At 41.9% G+C, this 19,222-nt stretch overlaps 1 protein-coding gene across 12 annotated transcripts in view; it reads left to right on the top strand.

The window, feature by feature from the left end:
• The window catches only part of MAP3K13 (mitogen-activated protein kinase kinase kinase 13), a 187,266-nt gene that overhangs the window by 105,802 nt on the left and 62,242 nt on the right, over positions 1-19,222 (top strand). For 4 of the 12 annotated variants that reach the window (XM_049881148.1, XM_049881194.1, XM_049881138.1 and 1 more), the window contains one exon: positions 11,666-11,780. The exons of the other annotated variants lie outside the window; for them this stretch is intronic. The gene's annotated coding sequence lies outside the window, so the exon portion shown is untranslated. The remainder of the gene's footprint in view (positions 1-11,665; positions 11,781-19,222) is intronic. 12 annotated transcript variants of the gene reach the window in all.

The raw sequence follows: 19,222 nt of genomic DNA, 5'->3' as shown, positions 1-19,222 counted from the left end.
TGAGGTACTAGATATGTCTTCCGTGAGTCCAAAGAAAAATCTCTTTCTTACAGCCAGAGGATAGCAGACTATATAGCCTCCCCAAATCAAAAATGAAAAGGCAAAATGGAAATAAAGAAAGGCTGTGCACTGAAGTTCAGCTACACATACAATGGTTTGGAAATTGTCAGTAGACTGAAATAATTCCTCTCTAGCTACAGCAGATAGGAGTAATCTAATCAGTAATGCAGTTCAAATCAATTGAGGGTATCTGACCTTAGATATGCGCTGTCCTGAAATTGGTAAGGTCTAAATAGATTAGCTCCATTTAGAGCACACTCTGAGCCAAGCACACGTCCTTGATTGATCCAAGGCCACATGGTGGTCTAGCCTTAAGTTCATTAGTAGTGATGGTACACTAATAATTAGGAAGGCTTTTAAATATAACATGAAGTATAAGGTGCAGCATAATAGACATACTTATGAATTGCTTGAGTAGAATTTACAGCTGTGTTAAGTCCTCTGTTTTACTTTCTTTCTTTGACAATTAAGCCTCTGTATGTTGTACCAAAAGGTCGGCAGTTCGCATCCACCAGCTGTTCTTTGGAAACCCTGTCAGGCAGCTCTACTCTGTCCTGTAGAGTTCGCTATGAGTCGGAATTGACTCGCCGGCAATGGTGTATTGTATTAATGCAATTCAAAAAAGCGTAGTGTCTTCACTCTATGATTTTATAACCTAAAATGGCCAACTTATTGATACACTTAAGCCTAGTGACCAGTTTATCCATTGAAGGCCAGGGAGAATAAATGAAATGCATAGAAATGTAGGAGCTGTAATTAAGCGGGTGTGTTTATTTTTTTTAGTCAGTGCATTAGTCCCCTGAAAAAAAATCTGTTGCTGTTGGGAACACAGCAGAGAACCGCTGAGGGAACAGGAGAGCAGTGGGATGCAGACCTCAAATTCTCGTAAAAAAACCAGATTTAATGGTCTGACTGAGACTAGAAGGACCCCGGTGGTCATGGTCCCCAGGCCTTCTGTTAGCCCAAGACAGGAACCATTCCCAAAGCCAACTCTTCAGACAGGGATTGGACTGGACTATGGGACAGAAAATGATGCTGGCGAGGAGTGAGCTTTTTGGATCAAGTAGACACATGAGACTATGTGGGCAGCTCCTGTCTGGATGGAAGATGAGTGGGCAGAGGGGGTCAGAAACTGGCCAAATGGTCATGAAAATAGAGAGTGGAGGGAAGGAGGGTGCTGTCTCATTGCGGGGAGAGCAACTAGGAGTATACAGCAAGGTGTATATAAATTTTTGTATGAGAGACTGACTTGACTTGTACAATTTCACTTAAAGCACAATAAAAATTAAAAAAAAAAATCTGTTGCTGTTGAGTCGACCCTGTAGGACCGAGTAGAACTACCCCACAGGGTTTCCAAGGAGCACCTGGTGAATTTGAACTGCCGAGCTTTTGGTTAGCAGCCATAGCTCTTAACCACTACGCCACCAGGGTTTCCATTAGCCCCCTAGGACTGCTAAAACAAAATACCACAAAGTAGATGGCTCTAAACAACAGAAATGTCTCACAGTTCTGGAGGTTGGAAGTCCAAATCAGTGTGCAGGCCAGGCCACGCTCCCTCCGAAGGCTCTGGGGGAAGGTCCTTTCTAGTCTGTCCCAGCTTTTGGTAGCCCCAGGCATCCCTTGGCTTGTAGCTGCATCTTCACAGGCCATGCTCCCTCTGTGTGTCTCTCTGACTCTCTTCCTCTTTTATAAAGAGACCACTTGTATTGGATTAGGACCCACCCTGCTCCAGGCTGACCTCATGTTAACTGAGAACATCTTCAAAGACCTTATTTCCAAACAGGTACCAGGGGTTAAACAAACAAACAAACAAACCCCATTGCCATCAAGTCGATTCTGACTCATAGTGACCCTATAGGGCAAAGTGGAACTGCCCCAAATGGTTTCCAAGGAGCGGCTGGTAGATTTCAATATATCTTTTTGTGGGGGACACAACCCAATCCATAAGAGTAACATTCTTTTTTTTTTTTTTATTCTCACCAAATCTATTAAAAATTGTATGACCTGTGTTTTCTCTTCTCCTCCTTCCTTTGCTTTTCCTTTGAGGAAGGTGTCAATATACTGAGGAACAGGACTAAAATACCAAGATCAAGGAAACTATGTAATAATGAACGATGAGTTTTGGGGACTGTAAATACGCAGCCCAATGCCTAGGCGCTCAGCAAGCGGTATCCCTCATCGCCATCATCATCAACATTAGCGACAGCACAGCCATACTTACTGACACTGTGCATAAATAAAACCAAAAACCAAACCCGTTGCCGTCAAGTCAATTCTGCCTCATAGAGACAGAGTAGAACTGCTTCATACAGTTTCCAAGGAGCAGCTGGTGGATTCGAACCACCGACATTTTGGTTAGCAGCCGAGCTCTTAACCACTGCACCACCAGGGCTCCATGCGTAAACAGTAGCCCAAATAATGTGTCTGTTTAAGATTAAATACTGGATACGGTTGAAATCTTATCACCTTAACTCTTATTATCATGAATTTTATGAAGGGTTGACGATTTAAAAGCAAAAGATTAAGGAGGATGGGCCTGAGATCTCAGTGAGCAGAAGAATGGCGTTATGAGAACAGGTGAAAGGAGTTAGCACTTCTCCACGGTGGGCTGTCTTGAGTTACCACTGCTATAAAGGCGAGAAGGAAAGCTCACTGGTGGGGTTGGGGTCAACTCTGGGGTATAACTGGTGGCAAAAGTTCACCCTTGAATGTTGAGAACTGCCTTACACATTATCAGGCTATGGAAATTAATCAGATTATCATGAAAAGTTAGGGTTGGCGAAACTATCCCATGAGCTATCGTTAAATGGAAGTTTAGCCCAATTCATAAAAAGTGTTTGCCTCGAGCATAGTGCTCTTATGAAGTATTATCTATATCTCCATGAGTTTAAACTGGCAACAGTTAATCTAAAACACAGATGAGAACCATAAGGGGCAGAGAGCCTGAATTAACGTGATGAAACATATGGGTAGAGATAGTGAGAGTGGTGACACAATGTAGCATATGTAACCAATGTCGTTGAATTGTTCACGTAGAAATCGTGAATGGATATATGTTTGGCTGTGTATGTTGCCACCAAAGATAAAATATCTAAAAGATAAAAATAAAACAGGGCTAGCCATCAGAGCCCAGCTTGCAGGTACGCAACCTGTGCAGCAGTGCAGGGTCTTGCACTTGATTTAGTGCTCTGCTGCCTCCGTCTTGAAATTCTTGATACGTTTTGAACAAGGGGCCCTTCATTTCCATTTTGCACTGGCTTTGAGAATTATGTAACCTGTCTTATTGGCAATGAATAAAATTGTCATAAGCCCCGAAATGGTGTTCTCACTAGCAATACACCTTGGTACATTGAACACTTCCTGTGGCCTGTGTCTTTTTGTTTGACAAAATGCTTAGTCCTCCTGGCTACTGTTAGGTTTCTGTAAGTGGCTCTGAAGTGTGTGTTTGTGCCAGTGAATGATTTAAGGGGGACTCTGCCTCGATTTTATGTCCCAAAACAATGCTATTGTTCCATTCACTTATCAGACTGCCTCACCTTTCTCCCACAGAGCAGCTTTGGGTTCAAACCACCCACCTTTCAGTTAGCAGCCAGCACTTACCACTGCACCACCAGGGTTTCTGGTGTATGTGTGTATATATATATATATAAAATATATACAGTATATATGTATAGTGGTTGTGTGCAATCCAGCCGATTCCAACTCATAGCGACCTTATAAGACAGTGTAGAACTGCCCCATAGGGTTTCCAAGGAGGAGCTGGTGGATTCGAATTGCCAGCTTTTTGGTTAGCAGCCTGATCTCTTAACCACTACTCACCAGGGGTCCACAGTATATATATATGTGTGTGTGTGTGTATGTGATTTAATGTTACAGCACGATTTCAGAAACAGTATATATTTTCTTCATTCCAATCCTGTGATCTTGAATAAAAGCTTTCTGATCATTGCATAAGAATGAGTAAGGTTTCTATGAGGTCAAATTCTTCTGGTCAGAGAAAAGAGACTCGTAGCCCAGTATGCAGAACCTCCCATGATGTGGCACCACCGTATGGTTATAGCAGTGCCAATCACTGCTCTCCCTGTAACTTGGGTTCCAGCTACTCCAGGCTCTTTGCTCTTCCTGGAAAATGCCGTGTATCTTCTTGGCCTCTCTTGTTTTCCTCATGAAATTCCATTTGCCAGGATATAGCACGTTCACTTTCTCTCTCCCTCCTGCCCCACCCCTTCTCCACTGGTGCAACTCTTACTGCTTCTTCAGGGTCCAGCTTTGCTGCTCAAATGTCTCTTCCTGTATGAAGTTCTCATCTGATTTTTTCAATCAAGCGTTAGTTGCTGCTTCCTCTGCTATGCTGTGGGCTCATACTGCTCTTGAAGGCTCATTTAATTCAGCCTTACTTATAGTTACTTGGAAACCCTGGTGGCGTAGTGGTTAAGAGCTACAGCTGCTAACCAAAAGGCTCTAACCCACCAGGTGCTGCTTGGAAACTCTATGGGGCAGTTCCACTCTGTACTATAGGGTCACTATGAGTCAGAATCAACTTGACGACAATGGGTTTTTATAGTTATTTGTTTATGTGCCTATCTAACATTGTTGTACACTCCTTGAGGGCAAGACTGTTTGATCTGTCTACTCCGTGATCTCTGGCATCATAACACAGTGTCTGGTACATGCTCAATGGATGTCTACTAAGTGAGTAAGCTGGACGACCTATTCTAACTCCTTTACAGTATTATCTTGTGTGTTTAAAGCACTGGGCTGTAATTCCCTAAAATGAAACGGCCAATTGACGTCAATTTACCTTGTTGGAAATAGTTTTGACTTTGAGAAGTCATTTGTGCAAGACCCACGGCCATTGAATTGATTCCGACTCATAGAGACCCACAGCCATTGAATTGATTCTGACTCATAGCCACCCTGTAGGACAGAGTAGAACTGCCCCATAGGGTTTCCAAGGAGCAGCTGGTGGATTTGAACTGCCAACCTTTTGGTTAGCAGCTGAGCTCTTAACCGCTGTGCCTACCAGAGAGTAATAATAAATGTAGGGTGATTGGTGGGTATGAGGCCGCCTAGAGCTCTGTGAGGTAGTAACCTGGGTGAGAAACAGTGAGAGTCCAGTAGCGGAAAATTTTTTTTTGAAGACTGGAGAGCCCCACAGTAGCCAGGAAAAATTACCTAAAATAGTTGGAAGTCAGAAAAACAGGAAGTCCAGAATACCACTTGACTCTGAACGTAGCCATTCCTAACCAGCGATTTAGTTCTCAACTTCTCCTTTCATAGCACCTTCCTTAATTTAATTATACTGCCATGCCAAGAAAAAGCTTGAAATGAAGCCAGCAACATAACAGGCACATTTAAGAGTATGCTAAATACGTTTGTATTCTACCATTTTAACTCTCAAACTAAATCCCGGTGGTAATAATAAAATTTGAGTCTTTTCTCTTGATTCTGCATAAGTACTGAGTAAGGAGAAAAAGGGAAAGAGAGAATAAGCCAGAATCTGTAGCTACACTTAATTCCCACTATTCATTATCCATCATTTCACATTTACGACAGTAGTAAAAAATCTATCCAATTATTTTGCACATTAACGACATACGTCTGGCAGTACCAAACGCCAAGGGGTGAGGCGAGAGTAACGCTGGTTGTGATGGTTAAGGCTGTGCATCACCTTGGCTGGGCCATGATTCTCAGTGCTTTGGCAGTTATGTAATGATGTGATTTGGCAGTTATATAATGATGTGATTTGGCAGTTATGTAATGATGTGATTTGGCAGTTATGTAATGACTTGATTTGGCAGTTATGTAACGACGTGATTTGGCAGTTATGTAATGACATGATTTGGCAGTTATGTAATGACGTGATTTGGCAGTTATGTAATGATGTGATTTGGCAGTTATGTAATGACTTGATTTGGCAGTTATGTAATGACTTGATTTGGCAGTTATGTAATGATGTAGTCATTGTCCACTTTGTGATCTGATGTGGTCATCCCCCATTCCTGCATAACGCTGATTTTCACATGATGACCTGGTTTTTGGAACCTAACCATGTTGATAAGTGAGAAGTGGATGTATTGGGTTTAAAAAATAATCAGACTCCATCATTAGTCATTGTTGTTGCTTGTTAGTTGCTAAAAAAAAAAAAAAAAAGCCATTGCCATTGATTCTGACTCATAGCAACACTGTAGGACAGAGTAGTACTTCCCCATAGTGTTTCCAAGGAGCAGCTGGTGGATTTGAACTGCCGACCTTTTGGTTAGCTGCCAAACTACTGTGCCACCAGGGCTCCTATTAGTTGCTAGAGAAATGCAAATCAAAACAAAGCAAAAATAAGATAGCACTTCATACCTACTAGGATGGATGATGATGATGATAATAACAACAACAATAATCACAATTTAAAAACAGAAAATAGCAAGGGTTGACAAGGATATGGGGTAATTGGAATCCTCATACATTGCTGGTGATTCCTCAAAAAGTTAGACATAGAATTACCATATCACTCAGAAATTCTACTCCTAGGTATGTGCCCAAGAGAAATGAAACCAAATGTCCGCACAAAACCTTGTACACCCGTGTTCACAGCAGCATTATTCACAGTAGCCAAAAAAATGGGGACAACCCAAATGTCCATCAACTGAGAAATGGGTAAGTGAACTGTGGAATATCCATACAGTGAACTATTATTTGGCAATAAAAAGGAATGAAGTACTGATACATGCTACAACATGGATGAACCTCGAAAATATTATGCTGAGTGAAAGAAACCAGACACGAAAGGCCACATATTATATGATTCTTTTCCCCATAAGTATTTAATAATAAGTTATTTTCATATTTTAAAATCTGGAGCTCATCTAAGTTGGTCTCATGAAGTTGAAGAGCAGCCCCCATTGTAATACCCATTCTCACTAATTCAAACTCACATATTCAAACTAAATCCTAGCTATTGAACCTACTCGTTTTTAGGCTGGGGAAGTAAGAAAGGGGTACCAGGTAAAAGCCCTCAAATGGATTATAAAGGAATATATAGGGAATTATAAGGTGGGCTGGGATCATCCTAGAAGAGATATAAAGTGTATTCCCACGAAATTATTACCCAGTGAAGCAAAGGTAAAATGCAACATTAAAAGCGTGTTTGGAAAGGAAAGAAAACCCTAAGAGGACAGCAGAAACCATGAAGATTGTATGCGGTAGACACATGATACTCAAAAGTTTCTTGAGGGAAGTAGGAAAAGACACCCTTTTTTGATTTGTCTTGGAGAGTGAGGGAAGAGTTTATGAGCTGATTACGTTCTTGTTTGTGAACCCTTAGAATCTAACTAATGGCTCCTTCCTTAACCATTTCTTGCCACCAGACCCTGGATTTTTACCTCTATCCTTTAGCCCAACTAATTCCAGGGTGGGAAACTCTAGGAAATCCCTTCCCTTACGCTCCGTGTCTTCCTGATCCTAAGAGGACGTAACCTTGATTGTGCCAAACGCTTATCTCAGTTTCTTTCCTAGACCCATGGTTGTTGACGCTCATTTAGAATCACCCAGAGGTACCTCTTTATCTCAAAGGGTGTTAAATGATTCTAAATGCAAAATTAATTTAGATGCACGCAGTAAATAGAAAGTTATATCTGTAAAGCAATGTGACTGCATTTTATTTTAACAAAGCTTGCCACAATTAGACAACTAAATGGATCTTGTCTTTGTCAAAGTAAAAGTGCCAGGAAAATTGTCAGCATCCTTGGAAGCCTGTTCATGCCTTCTGGAGATTCTGACATTTTCACGTCTTGGACATTTTACCTTCAGAATGCCTTTTGTACATCTCATCACTGGAGTTAGCAGGAAGAAAGGCTCACGTAGGTCGCCTCTCCCCCATACACTGCCCCTGGCAAACACTGGTCTGTTTTCTGTCCCGTAATCGTGCCTTTTCTAGACCGTCCTATAAATGGAGTAATATGCGATGTAGCCTTTTGTGTTCGGCTTCTTTTAGCATAATGCTGCTTTAAAGATTCATCTGTGTTGTTGAATGTTATATCTTTTTTTTTATCCCCTTTAGTCCCGAGATCAATGCTTGTGTCCAATCTGCCACATTTAACTAGAAATCTTATTTAACTATTTTAGAAGAAATCAGAAAGTAGAGAATGAAATCCTTCGAACTTGCAGTTGACATTAAGCTTATCTGGAATGAGAAATCACAAGACGACAGAGAGAAACCATCTGAAGATTTCAGGGTCTTGTTTACAGTAAGAGGGAGCCCTGGTGGCGCAGTGGTTGAGAGCTCAGCTGCTACCAAAAGGTTGGTGGTTTGAATCTACCAGCCGCTCCTTGGAAACCCTATGGGACAGTTCTACTCTGTCCTATAGGATCATTATGAGTTGGAATCGACTGGGCTGGTGTCCTTTAGTCTTGGTCTGTTTTCATGGGCCTGTCTAATCTTTGGATGAAGGGTGAACCTCAGGAATGACTTCATTACTGAGCTGAAAGGGTGCCAGGAGCCATGCTCTCAGTGTTTCTCCAGTCTCTGTCAGGCCAGTAAGTCTGGTCTTTTTTTGTAAGTTAGAATTTTGTTCTACATTTTCCTCCAGCTCTGTCCAGGACCCTCTATTGTGATCCCTGTCGGAGCAGTCAGTGGTGGTGGCCGGGCACCGTCTAGCTGTACTGGACTCAGTCTGGTGGAGGCTGTAGTAGTTGTGATCCATTAGTCCTCTGGACTAATCTTTCCATTGTGTCTTTAGTTTTCTTCATTCTCCCTTGCTCCCAAAGGGGTGAGAACAGTGGAGAATCTTAGATGGCCGCTCATAGGCTTTTAAAACCCCAGATGCTACTCACCAAAGTAGAATGTAGAACATTTGCTTTATAAACTTTGTTATGCCAGTTGAGCTAGATGTTCTCCAAGACCATGGTCCCCACAGCCCTCAGCTTGGTAATTCGATCCCTCAGGGAGTTTGGACGTGTCTGTGGAGTTTTCATGACCTTGCCTTACACAAGTGGGGCTGGCTTCCCAAGTATTGTGTACTGTCTTACCCTTCACCAAAGTGTTTTGTTTTGTTTTGTTTTAAATCAAACACTTTATCATTTGCACCACCCAGGGACTCCTTAAGCCTTTGTACAAAACCTAATTATTAGTATTTTGCACACAGTTCTAATAAGCTTGGTTATCTGGTTTCCAAGCCCTTGATAGATTATAAGAAACATACTAACCACTCAGGCAGATTTACTGAGAGCTAAAAAAAAAAAAAAAATTTTTTTTTTTTTTTATGAGAGGTGACGGAACCCTGGTGGTGTAGTGGCTAAGAGCTCAGCTGCTAACCAAAATGTGGGCAGTTCCAATCCACCATGCCCTCCTTGGAAACCCTATGGAGCAGCTCTACTTTGTCCTATAGGGTCACTATGAATCAGAATCTACTCGATGGCAATGGGGTTTTGGTTTTTATGAGAGGTGACAGCAAATGGGTTGCCTAATGGGTTGACACCAGACAACGGGTTGATACTAGACATTAAGGAAGAAGAAAATTCAAATTAACAAAACAAGGGCGAAACTAAAAGTCATTAGCACTACAAAAGGATTCTCCACTTTTCAAGTAGATTTCCCAGCATTACCTCAAAGGGTAACTTCTATTGGTGATTTTAAAATGTTAACTTTTTAAAAAACATGGTTTACATACAACTTTTTAGAAACACCTACGTGGAAAACTCACCTGAAGCAAGTTCGAATTGGGAGGCAGCTAAATATGTCTTTAAATTTCACCCTTTAACTATAATATTAAATCTCTGTTTTGAGGGACTACATACCATTTCCTATCACAAAAAGCTCATTATTCTGTATTTTTCTTTCCATTAGAAATGTGTCTTGTATATTATTTAATATTTATTGATTTTTTTTCCCTTTGTCATCCTCATCTTGGACAGATGGGGCTTACCAAGGATCCTTTTGTAGTCTGCACGTTTCAGCTGTATCCTGGGAGTAGAAATGGAAACTACTCCAATGAATAATTCAGTAATGGGTATGGATTACTCTCTAGCACAAAGTCAAATTCACATTCCAGAACAGCGACACGAGACAGGTGAAAATGATTGATCTTGGCCAATTTCAAATTTCTATTCTTGGTAAAGCTCAAGATGTTCTAGCATGCATTTTTCAGAGTATCATCTTGATTGAAGTGTTACCTTAAAAAATTAAAACTGAGGATTGCTTCCATGAGCAAAAACAATGTGAAGTAAGGAGAATTGTAGAAGTCTAAAGCAATAGAACCTCTCATCAACATGGTTTTAATTACTTCTCTATTAAAATTTGACATTGGATCCAGAGTCTAGAGTTTCCTGCTCCCTGGGGTTTTTGTTCTGGAGCCCTGGTGCCTCAGTGGTTAAGCACTCGGCTGCTAACTGAAAGGTCAGCAGTTCGAACCCACCAGCCACTCTGTGGGAGAAAGATGTGGCAGCCTGCTTCCATGAAGATTTACAGCCTTGGAAATCCTCTGGAACAGTTCTACCCTGTCCTATAGGGGTCGCTGTGAGTCAGAATTGACTCAACGGTCAGGGTTTTTTTTTTTAATCTATAATTTTTTTTATAATGCAGTCTTCTCTGAGAAGTGACAAAAAGTATTGGTGATTTGGTAGACACCTCTGGTCTTACCCTTCCCTCCATTAGCCCTCCCCTGATTTCCAGCCCCCTCCTCACCTACACTTGTCGTAGGTTTAGGAATGTCAGTGAATGACAGGAGAGTAGTGGTAATCACATTTCAATTTAAAAATTCTCCATAACTGATTTCTCAATCTTCTTAAATACTTAAATTATTTCTTTGCTTCTTCTGGTGATTTTAGACAGCTGGCTATGGTCCCTCCAAAAATCCTAAAAAACAGTTCTGCCTTAATTTGATCTGGATCAACCATAATTAGAATGAGCTGTACTTAAGCATTTTATTCATTGGTATTACTACACTTTGATTGCAGATCTGTTGTTTTAAAAGAGGTAGTGGAATTCTATAGGACCATTGCCATCAAGTCAATTCTGACTCATAGTGACTGTATAGGACAGAGTAGAACTGCCCCACAGGGTTTTCAAAGAGCAGCTGGTGGATTCGAACTACTGACATTTTGGTTAGCAGCTGAGCTCTTAATCACTATGCCACCAGGGCCCCAGTGGAATTCTATATACTTACCAAATCCCTACTGGTGAAGGGAAGCCACAATCTTGATTACTGCTCACACAAGCAAATCTGTTACTACGGATGCAGCATATAAAGCAGCGCTGTCCAGTACGACTTCGGGTGACAAGGAATTGTCCTGTTTCCAGCTGTCCAATATGGATGCCACTAGCCACATGTGACTTTTGAGCACTTGAAATGTCACTAGTGCAGCTGTGGAGCTGGATTTTTTTTTAATTTAATTTAAATGTAAATAGCCATTTGTGACTAGAAGCTACCATACTGGACAATGCAGTTACAGAGGTGTGATGTTGAAAGCGTAGAGTAACCCCTACAGAAAGTGGGGATATTTTACAATTTTCCACATATCCTTATTTGCTGCTATGAACTTTTACCTTTCACCCTGAATTTAGAACCTAAGCTCCAGGTAAGATGCGAGTCTGTTCCCTATTTTCCCCATTTAGGTCCCACAGTGAGGTTGCCAGTATAGTGTTGTGGCTGAGGGCTTGGGCATGGGCCCTGGAACTGGATGGAGTGGAACTGTGTTCAGATGTTGTCTTCACCACCTAGGAGCTGTCGGTGAGTTATTTAAACTCCCTGAGCCCAGTTTCTCCATTAGTTTTTTTTTTTTAATTTTTATTGTGCTTTAAGTGAAAGTTTACAGATGAAGTCAGTCTCTCCCATATAAACTTATATACACCTTACTACATACTCCCATTTACTCTCCCCCTAATGAGTCAGCCCGCTCCCTCCTTCCAGTCTCTCCTTTCGTGGCCATTTTGCCAGTTTCTAACCCTCTCTACCCTCCCATCTCCCCTCCAGACAGGAGACGCCAACACAGTCTCAAGTGTCCACCCGATACAAGTAGCTCACTCTTCATCAGCATCTCTCTCCAACCCATTGTCCCGTCCCTTCCATGTCTGATGAGTTGTCTTCGGGAATGGTTCCTATCCTGGGCCAACAGAAGGTTTGGGGACCATGACTGCTGGGATTCTTCTAGTCTCAGTCAGACCATTAAGTCCGGTCTTTTTATGAGAATTTGGGGTTTGCATCCCACTGTTCTCCTGCTCCCTCAGGGCTTCTCTGTTGTGCTCCCTGTCAGGGCAGTCATCAGTTGTAGCCGGGCACTATCTAGTTCTTCTGGTCTCAGGATGATGTAAGTCTGTAGTTCATGTGGTTCTTACTGTCTCTTGGGCTCATAATTATCTTGTGACCTTGGTGTTCTTCATTCTCCTTTGATCCAGGTGGGTTGAGACCAATTGATGCATCTTAGATGGCCGCTTGTTAGCATTTAAGACCCCAGACGCCACACTTCAAAGTGGGATGCAGAATGTTTTCTTAATAGAATTTATTTTGCCAATTGACTTAGATGTCCCCTGAAGCCATAGTCCCCAAACCCCCACCCTTGCTCCGCTGACCTTCAAAGCATTCAGTTTATCCCGGAAACTTCTTTGCTTTTGGTCCAGTTCAGTTGAGCTGACCTTCCCTGTATTGAGTATTGTCCTTCCCTTCACCTAAAGTAGTTCTTAAAGTAGTTCTTATGTACTATCTAATCAGTAAATAACCCTCTCCCACCCTCCCTCCCTCCCTCCCTCCCTCCCTCCCTCCTTCCCTCCCTCCCTCCTCTCGTAACCACAAAAGAATGTGTTCTTCTCAGTTTATACTATTTCTCAAGATCTTATAATAGTGGTCTTATACAATATTTGTCCTTTTGCCTCTGACTAATTTTGCTCAGCATAATGCCTTCCAGGTTCCTCCATGTTATGAAATGTTTCACAGATTCCTCACTGTTCTTTATTGATGTGTAGTATTCCATTGTGTGAATATACCATAATTTATTTATCCATCCATCCGTTGATGGACACCTTGGTTGCTTCCAGCTTTTTGGTATTGTAAACAGAGCTGCAATAAACATGGGTGTGTATATATCTGTTCGTGTAAAGGCTCTTATTTCTCTAGGGTATATTCCGAGGAGTGGGATTTCTGGGTTGTATGGTAGTTCTATTTCTAACTTTTTAAGGAAACGCCAGATAGATTCCCAAAGTGGTTGTACCATTTGACATTCCCACCAGCAGTGTATAAGAGTTCCAATCTCTCCGCAGCCTCTCCAACACTTATTATTTTGTGTTTTTTGGATTAATGCCAGCCTTGTTGGAGTGAGATGGAATCTCATCGTAGTTTTAATTTGCATTTCTCTAATGGCTAATGATCAAGAGCATTTTCTCATGTATCTGTTAGCTGCCTGAATATCTTCTTTAGGGAAGTGCGTGTTCATATCCTTTGCCCAATTTTTAATTGGGTTGTTTGTCTTTTTGTGGTTGAGTTTTAACAGAATCATATAGATTTTAGAGATCAGGTGCTGGTCGGAGATGTCATAGCTGAAAATTTTTTCCCAATCTGTAGGTGGTCTTTTTATTCTTTTGGTGCAGTCTTTAGATGAGCATAGGTGTTTGATTTTTAGGAGCTCCCAGTTATCTGGTTTCTCTTTGTCATTTTTAGTAATGTTTTGTATTCTGTTTATGCCTTGTATTAGGGCTCCTAACGTTGTCCCTATTTTTTCTTCCATGGTCTTTATTGTTTTAGTTTTTATGTTTAGGTCTTTGATCCACTTGGAGTTAGTTTTTGTGCAGGGTGTGAGGTATGGGCTCTGTTTCATTTTTTTGTAAATGGATATCCAGTTATGCCAGCACCATTTGTTAAAAAGACTATCTTTTCCCCAATTAACTGACACTGGGCCTTTGTCAAATATCAGCTGCTCATATGTGGATGGATTTATATCTGGGTTCTCAATTCTGTTCCATTGGTCTATGTGCCTGTTGTTGTACCAGTACCAGGCTGTTTTGACTACCGTGGCTGTATAATATGTTCTAAAACCAGGTAGAGTGAGGCCTCCCACTTTCTTCTTCTTTTTCAGTAATGCTTTACTTATACAAGGCTTCTTTCCCTTCCATATGAAGTTGGTGATTTGTTTCTCCATCACATTAAAAAATGTCGTTGGAATTTGGATCGGAAGTGCATTGTATGTATAGATGGCTTTTGGTAGAATAGACATTTTTACTATGTTAAGTCTTCCTATCCATGAGCAAGGTTTGTTTTTCCAATTATGTAAGTCCCTTTTAGTTTCTTGCACTAGTGCTTTGTAGTTTTCTTTGTACAGGTCTTTTATATCTTCGGTAAGATTTATTCCTAAGTATTTTTTTTATTTTATCTTCTTGGGGGCTACTGTGAATGGTATTGATCTGGTGATTTCCTCTTTGATGTTCTTTTTGTTGATGTAGAGGAATCCAAGTGATTTTTGTATGTTTATCTTGTAACCTGAGACTCTGCCAAACTCTTTCATTAGTTTCAGTAGTTTTCTGGAGGATTCCTTAGGGTTTTCTGTGTATAAGATCATAATCATCTGCAAATAGAGATAATTTGACTTCTTTCTTGCCAATCCAGATGCCCTTTATTTCCATTAGTTTTTATCAAAGATAATAATCCTACCTTTCTCAAAGGGCAAAGTGTTGATGTGAAGATTAGAGAAGGTAACACAGGAAAAGTGTTTAGAACAGTGAGTGCTATGTAATCTCAGTAAATGTTCACTATTGCTATGAATATGTTGTTTCTCAGAGTATACGTGTGTGTGCGTAGTTCTTTCATCCAAAAAAGGAAATGGATATTATATCAGGTTCTGTACTAGGTGCTAGGACAAGATAGAAAGGAAAGGAAGAGGAACAAGGTAAGGAGATAAATAATACTTAGGTACTTGTTGTTGTTAGGTGCCATCGAGTCGGTTCCAAACCATAGTAACCCTATGTATAAAACACTGCCCAGTCCTGCGCCATCCTCACAATAATTGTTATGCTTGAGCCCATTGTTGCAGCCACTGTATCAGTCCATCTCGTTGAGGGTCTTCCTCTCTTTCGCTGACCCTCTACTTTACCAAGCATGATGTCCTTCTCCAGGGACTGGTCCCTCCTGATAACAAGTCCAAAGTATGTAAGACAAAGTCTCACCATCCATGCTTCTAAGGAACATTCTGGATGTACTTCTTCCAAAACAGACTTGTTTATTCTTCTGACAGTTCATAGTATATTCAGTATTCTTTGTCAGCACCATAACTCAACAGCATCAAAACTTCTTCAGTCTTCCTTATTCATTGTCCAGCTTTCACATGCATAGGAGGTGACTGAAGATACTATGGCTTGGGTCAGGCACACTGTAGTCCTTAAAGTGACATCTTTGCTTGGGTACTCGGGCACTGTTGTTGTTGTTGTTGTTAGGTGCCATCGAGTCGGTTCCGACTCAACAGAACGAAACACTGCCTGATCCTGCGCCATGCCCACAATCGTTGTTAGGCTTTAGCCCATTGTTGCAGCCACTGTGTCAATCCATCTTGTTGAGGGTCTTTCTCTTTTTCGTTGGCGCTGTACTTTACCAACCATGATGTCCTTCTCCAGGGACTGATCTCTCCTGACAGTATGTCCAAAGTATGACTCGTGGTGAAACTACAAGCTAGAGTTACTTCTCTTGGAAAATAGAAGTCATAGCCCACTCACTGGTCCCTCCAATTCTAACAATCTATAATTCCGCCCACCCTAAGGAAGACCTAAAAAAAAAGATGCAATGATGGTAGAAGGACCCCTGAAGAACCTACCGTGTACATAGAGGACCTGCCTGGGAACAGTGTGTTCATCCCGAAGCTTTGAGAGAAATTCTAGATATATTACTGGAAGTCTGTTACTGATACTCTTCAATAGCTCTGTTATGCCAAACTGGCAGTGACTTATATAGGAAGCCTCGTGGCACAATTGGTTGAGTGCTCAGATGCTAACCAAAAGGTTGGCAGTTTGAACCCACCTGTGCTTCCACGGCAGAAAGACCTGGCGATCTGCTCATGTAAAGATTAAAACCCAAACCAAATCTGTTGCTGTCTAGTCGATTCTGACTCATAGCGACTCTATAGGACAGAGTAGAACTGCCCCATAGAGTTTCCAAGGCTATAATCTTTATGGAAGCAGATTGCCACATTTTTCTCCCATGGTGCAGCTGGTAGGTTTGAACCGCCAAACTTTCGGTTGGCTGAGTTCTTAACCACTGTGCCAACAGCCCAGAAAACCTAATGGGCCAGCTCTACCCTATCACACGGGGTCACTCTGAGCGGAAAACAACTCAACAGCACCTAACACATTTCTGCTTCAGCATATTTTACTGTCCAGCTTAACAGTCTAAATGCTGGCTGTGAATTTCATGGGGAAAGAGAGCTTTCACAATATGATTTCATTCAAAAATATTTTCTCATAAGAGCCTTCACACAAACAGATATATGCACACCCATGTTTATTGCAGCTCTGTTTACAATACCAAAAAGCTGGAAGCAACCAAGGTGTCCATCAGCGGATGAATGGGTAAATAAATTGTGGTATATTCACACAATGGAATACTACGCATCGATAAAGAACAGTGAGGAATCTGTGAAACATTTCATAACATGGAGGAACCTGGAAGGCATTATGCTGAGCAAAATTAGTCAGAGGCAAAAGGACAAATATTGTATAAGACCACTATTATAAGATCTTGAGAAATAGTATAAACTGAGAAGAACACATACTTTTGTGGTTACAAGGAGGGGAGGGAGGGAGGGAGGGAGAGGGTTTTTTTTTTACTGATTAATTAGTAGATAAGAACTGCTTTAGGTGAAGGGAAGGACAATACTCAATACATGGAAGATCAGCTCAATTGGACTGGACCAAAAGCAAAGAAGTTTCCGGGATAAACTGAATGCTTCAAAGGTCAGCGGAGCAAGGGCGGGGCTTTGGGGACCATGGCTTAAGGGGACTTCTAAGTCAATTGGCAAAATAATTCTATTATGAAAACATTCTGCATCCCACTTTGAAACGTGGCATCTGGGGTCTTAAATGCTAACAAGCGGCCATCTAAGATGCATCAATTGGTCTCAACCCAGCTGGAGCAAAGGAGAATGAAGAACACTAAGGTCACACGTCAACTAAGAGCCCTTAGAGACAGAAAGGGCCACATGAACCAGAGACCTACATCATCCTGAGACCAGAAGAACTAGTTGGTGCCCGGCCACAATCGATGACTGCCCAGACAGGGAGCACAATAGAGAACCCCTGATGGAGCAGGAGATCAGTGGGATGCAGACCCCAAATTCTCATAAAAAGACCATACTTAATGGTCTGACTGAGACTAGAGGAATCCCAGCGGTCATGGTCCCCAAACCTTCTGTTGATACAGGACAGGAACCATCCCCGAAGACAACTCATCAGACATGAAAGGGACTGGACAGTGGGTAGGAGAGAGATGCTGATGAAGAGTGACCTAATTATATCAGGTGGACACTTGAGACTGTGTTGGCATCTCCTGTCTGGAGGGTGGATGGGAGGATAGAGAGAGTTGGAAGCTGGCAAAATTGTCATGAAAGGAGAGACTGGAAGGGTGACTCATTAGGGGGAGAGCAAGTGGGAGTACGGAGTAAGATGTATATAAACTTATATGTGACAGTCTGACTTGATTTGTAAACGTTCACTTGAAGCTCAATAAAAGTTAATAAAAAGAAAGAAAAGAAGAAAAATATATATATATTTTTTCTCTACCCTCTCGTTGCTTAAGGTTACGAACAGTAGCCCCTGACAGCGGAGCCAACCCATTCTTACTAAGCAGCCCAGTATCTACCCCGTGGCTGGCATATATATTTTAATAGTAACACCCAGCTTCAGGATCCTGCTTCATAGCTTGCAAAGCATTTTCATGTCATTATCTCATCTAATCCTCACCGAAATCCTATGAGGGAGTTTATTGTACCCATTTTTCAGAACACGTATGGCAAGTTGCCTCCACCATATGTATTTAATCACAACATGGATATCATTTAGTATTTATTGATGAAATGCAATTTTGGAACATACTACCTGGTATTGAAACTCATGAATGGCCTAAATATAATAACTTGTATTTTATACATTAGAGTACTTTAGCCCAGGGAGAAAATTAGTCCAATGGATACCCAGTTACTCTAGGCAATGAACAAATCTGTCTTGGAAGAAGTACAGCCAGAATGCTTCTTAGAAGCAAGGATGGCGAGACTTTGGCTCATGTATTTTGGACATGTTATCAGGAGGTGCCAGGCCCTGGAGAAGGACATCATGCTTGGTAAAGTAGAGGGTCAGCGAGAAAGAGGAAGACCCTCAATGAGAGGATTGTCACAGTGGCTGCAACAATGGGCTCAAGCATAGCAACAATTGTGAGAATGGCACTGGACCGGGCACTGTTTTGTTCTGTGGTACATGGTGTCACTATGAGTCAGAATTGACTCAACAGCCCCTAACAACAACATAGGGCCCCTGACTGATGCCAGAGTTAGATTTCTTATGAAGCTAAAGATCCAGAAGCCAGAGGTAAATGTCTGAGGAGCAGTGACTCAGCTCTTCCAGGGTTACATTTCCACCTTTGGCCAGTACACCTACCTTTGGCCGCAGGATCTCTACTGGTGCGGTGCTTGGGATCAGATCACTTTCTGCCCTTCTCAAAGCACCCTGTTCTGAGCCTCTGGAGGCTGACTTGTAGGGGCTACATCACCGGGCTCCCTTGCCCTCTGATTTTTTATGAGGTTCAACCAACGGTAAGCACCTGCAGTAGCTCAGAGAGCAGAAGGGGGGTGAGGTTGGGGTTTAATATTAATTCCCCTGGCTCCCTCCCTGTCGGGTTGCTGGACTCTGGTTGCATCCCTCTACAAAGGCCACAGCTCTTGTTTGGATGATCTTCTTCCATAGCTACGCCCTCCAGGTTTGGGTAATCATTCTTTCTCCTGCCCTGCTAACAGCCCCTGGCTATTGCTAGCTGTAAGGCGCAGCACCAACCCTGTTGCTCCTACCCTCCACCCCCACACCTCTGTTTATTACACTCCCCTCCTTTGCCCCGTTTAAGTATCCTGCCAGAGCCTGGGCTAATAAGATAAGGTCCTACCAAAACTTCTGTGATACTGCCTGCCTCTGCCGCTTGTTCATCCTATAGGCAGT

This window comes from Elephas maximus, chromosome 1 (assembly GCF_024166365.1).
Source record: "Elephas maximus indicus isolate mEleMax1 chromosome 1, mEleMax1 primary haplotype, whole genome shotgun sequence".
Classification (NCBI taxonomy): Eukaryota; Metazoa; Chordata; class Mammalia; order Proboscidea; family Elephantidae; genus Elephas; species Elephas maximus.
The sequence above is the reverse complement of the archived record's forward strand: the minus strand, read 5'-3'. Positions and strand labels throughout refer to the sequence as shown.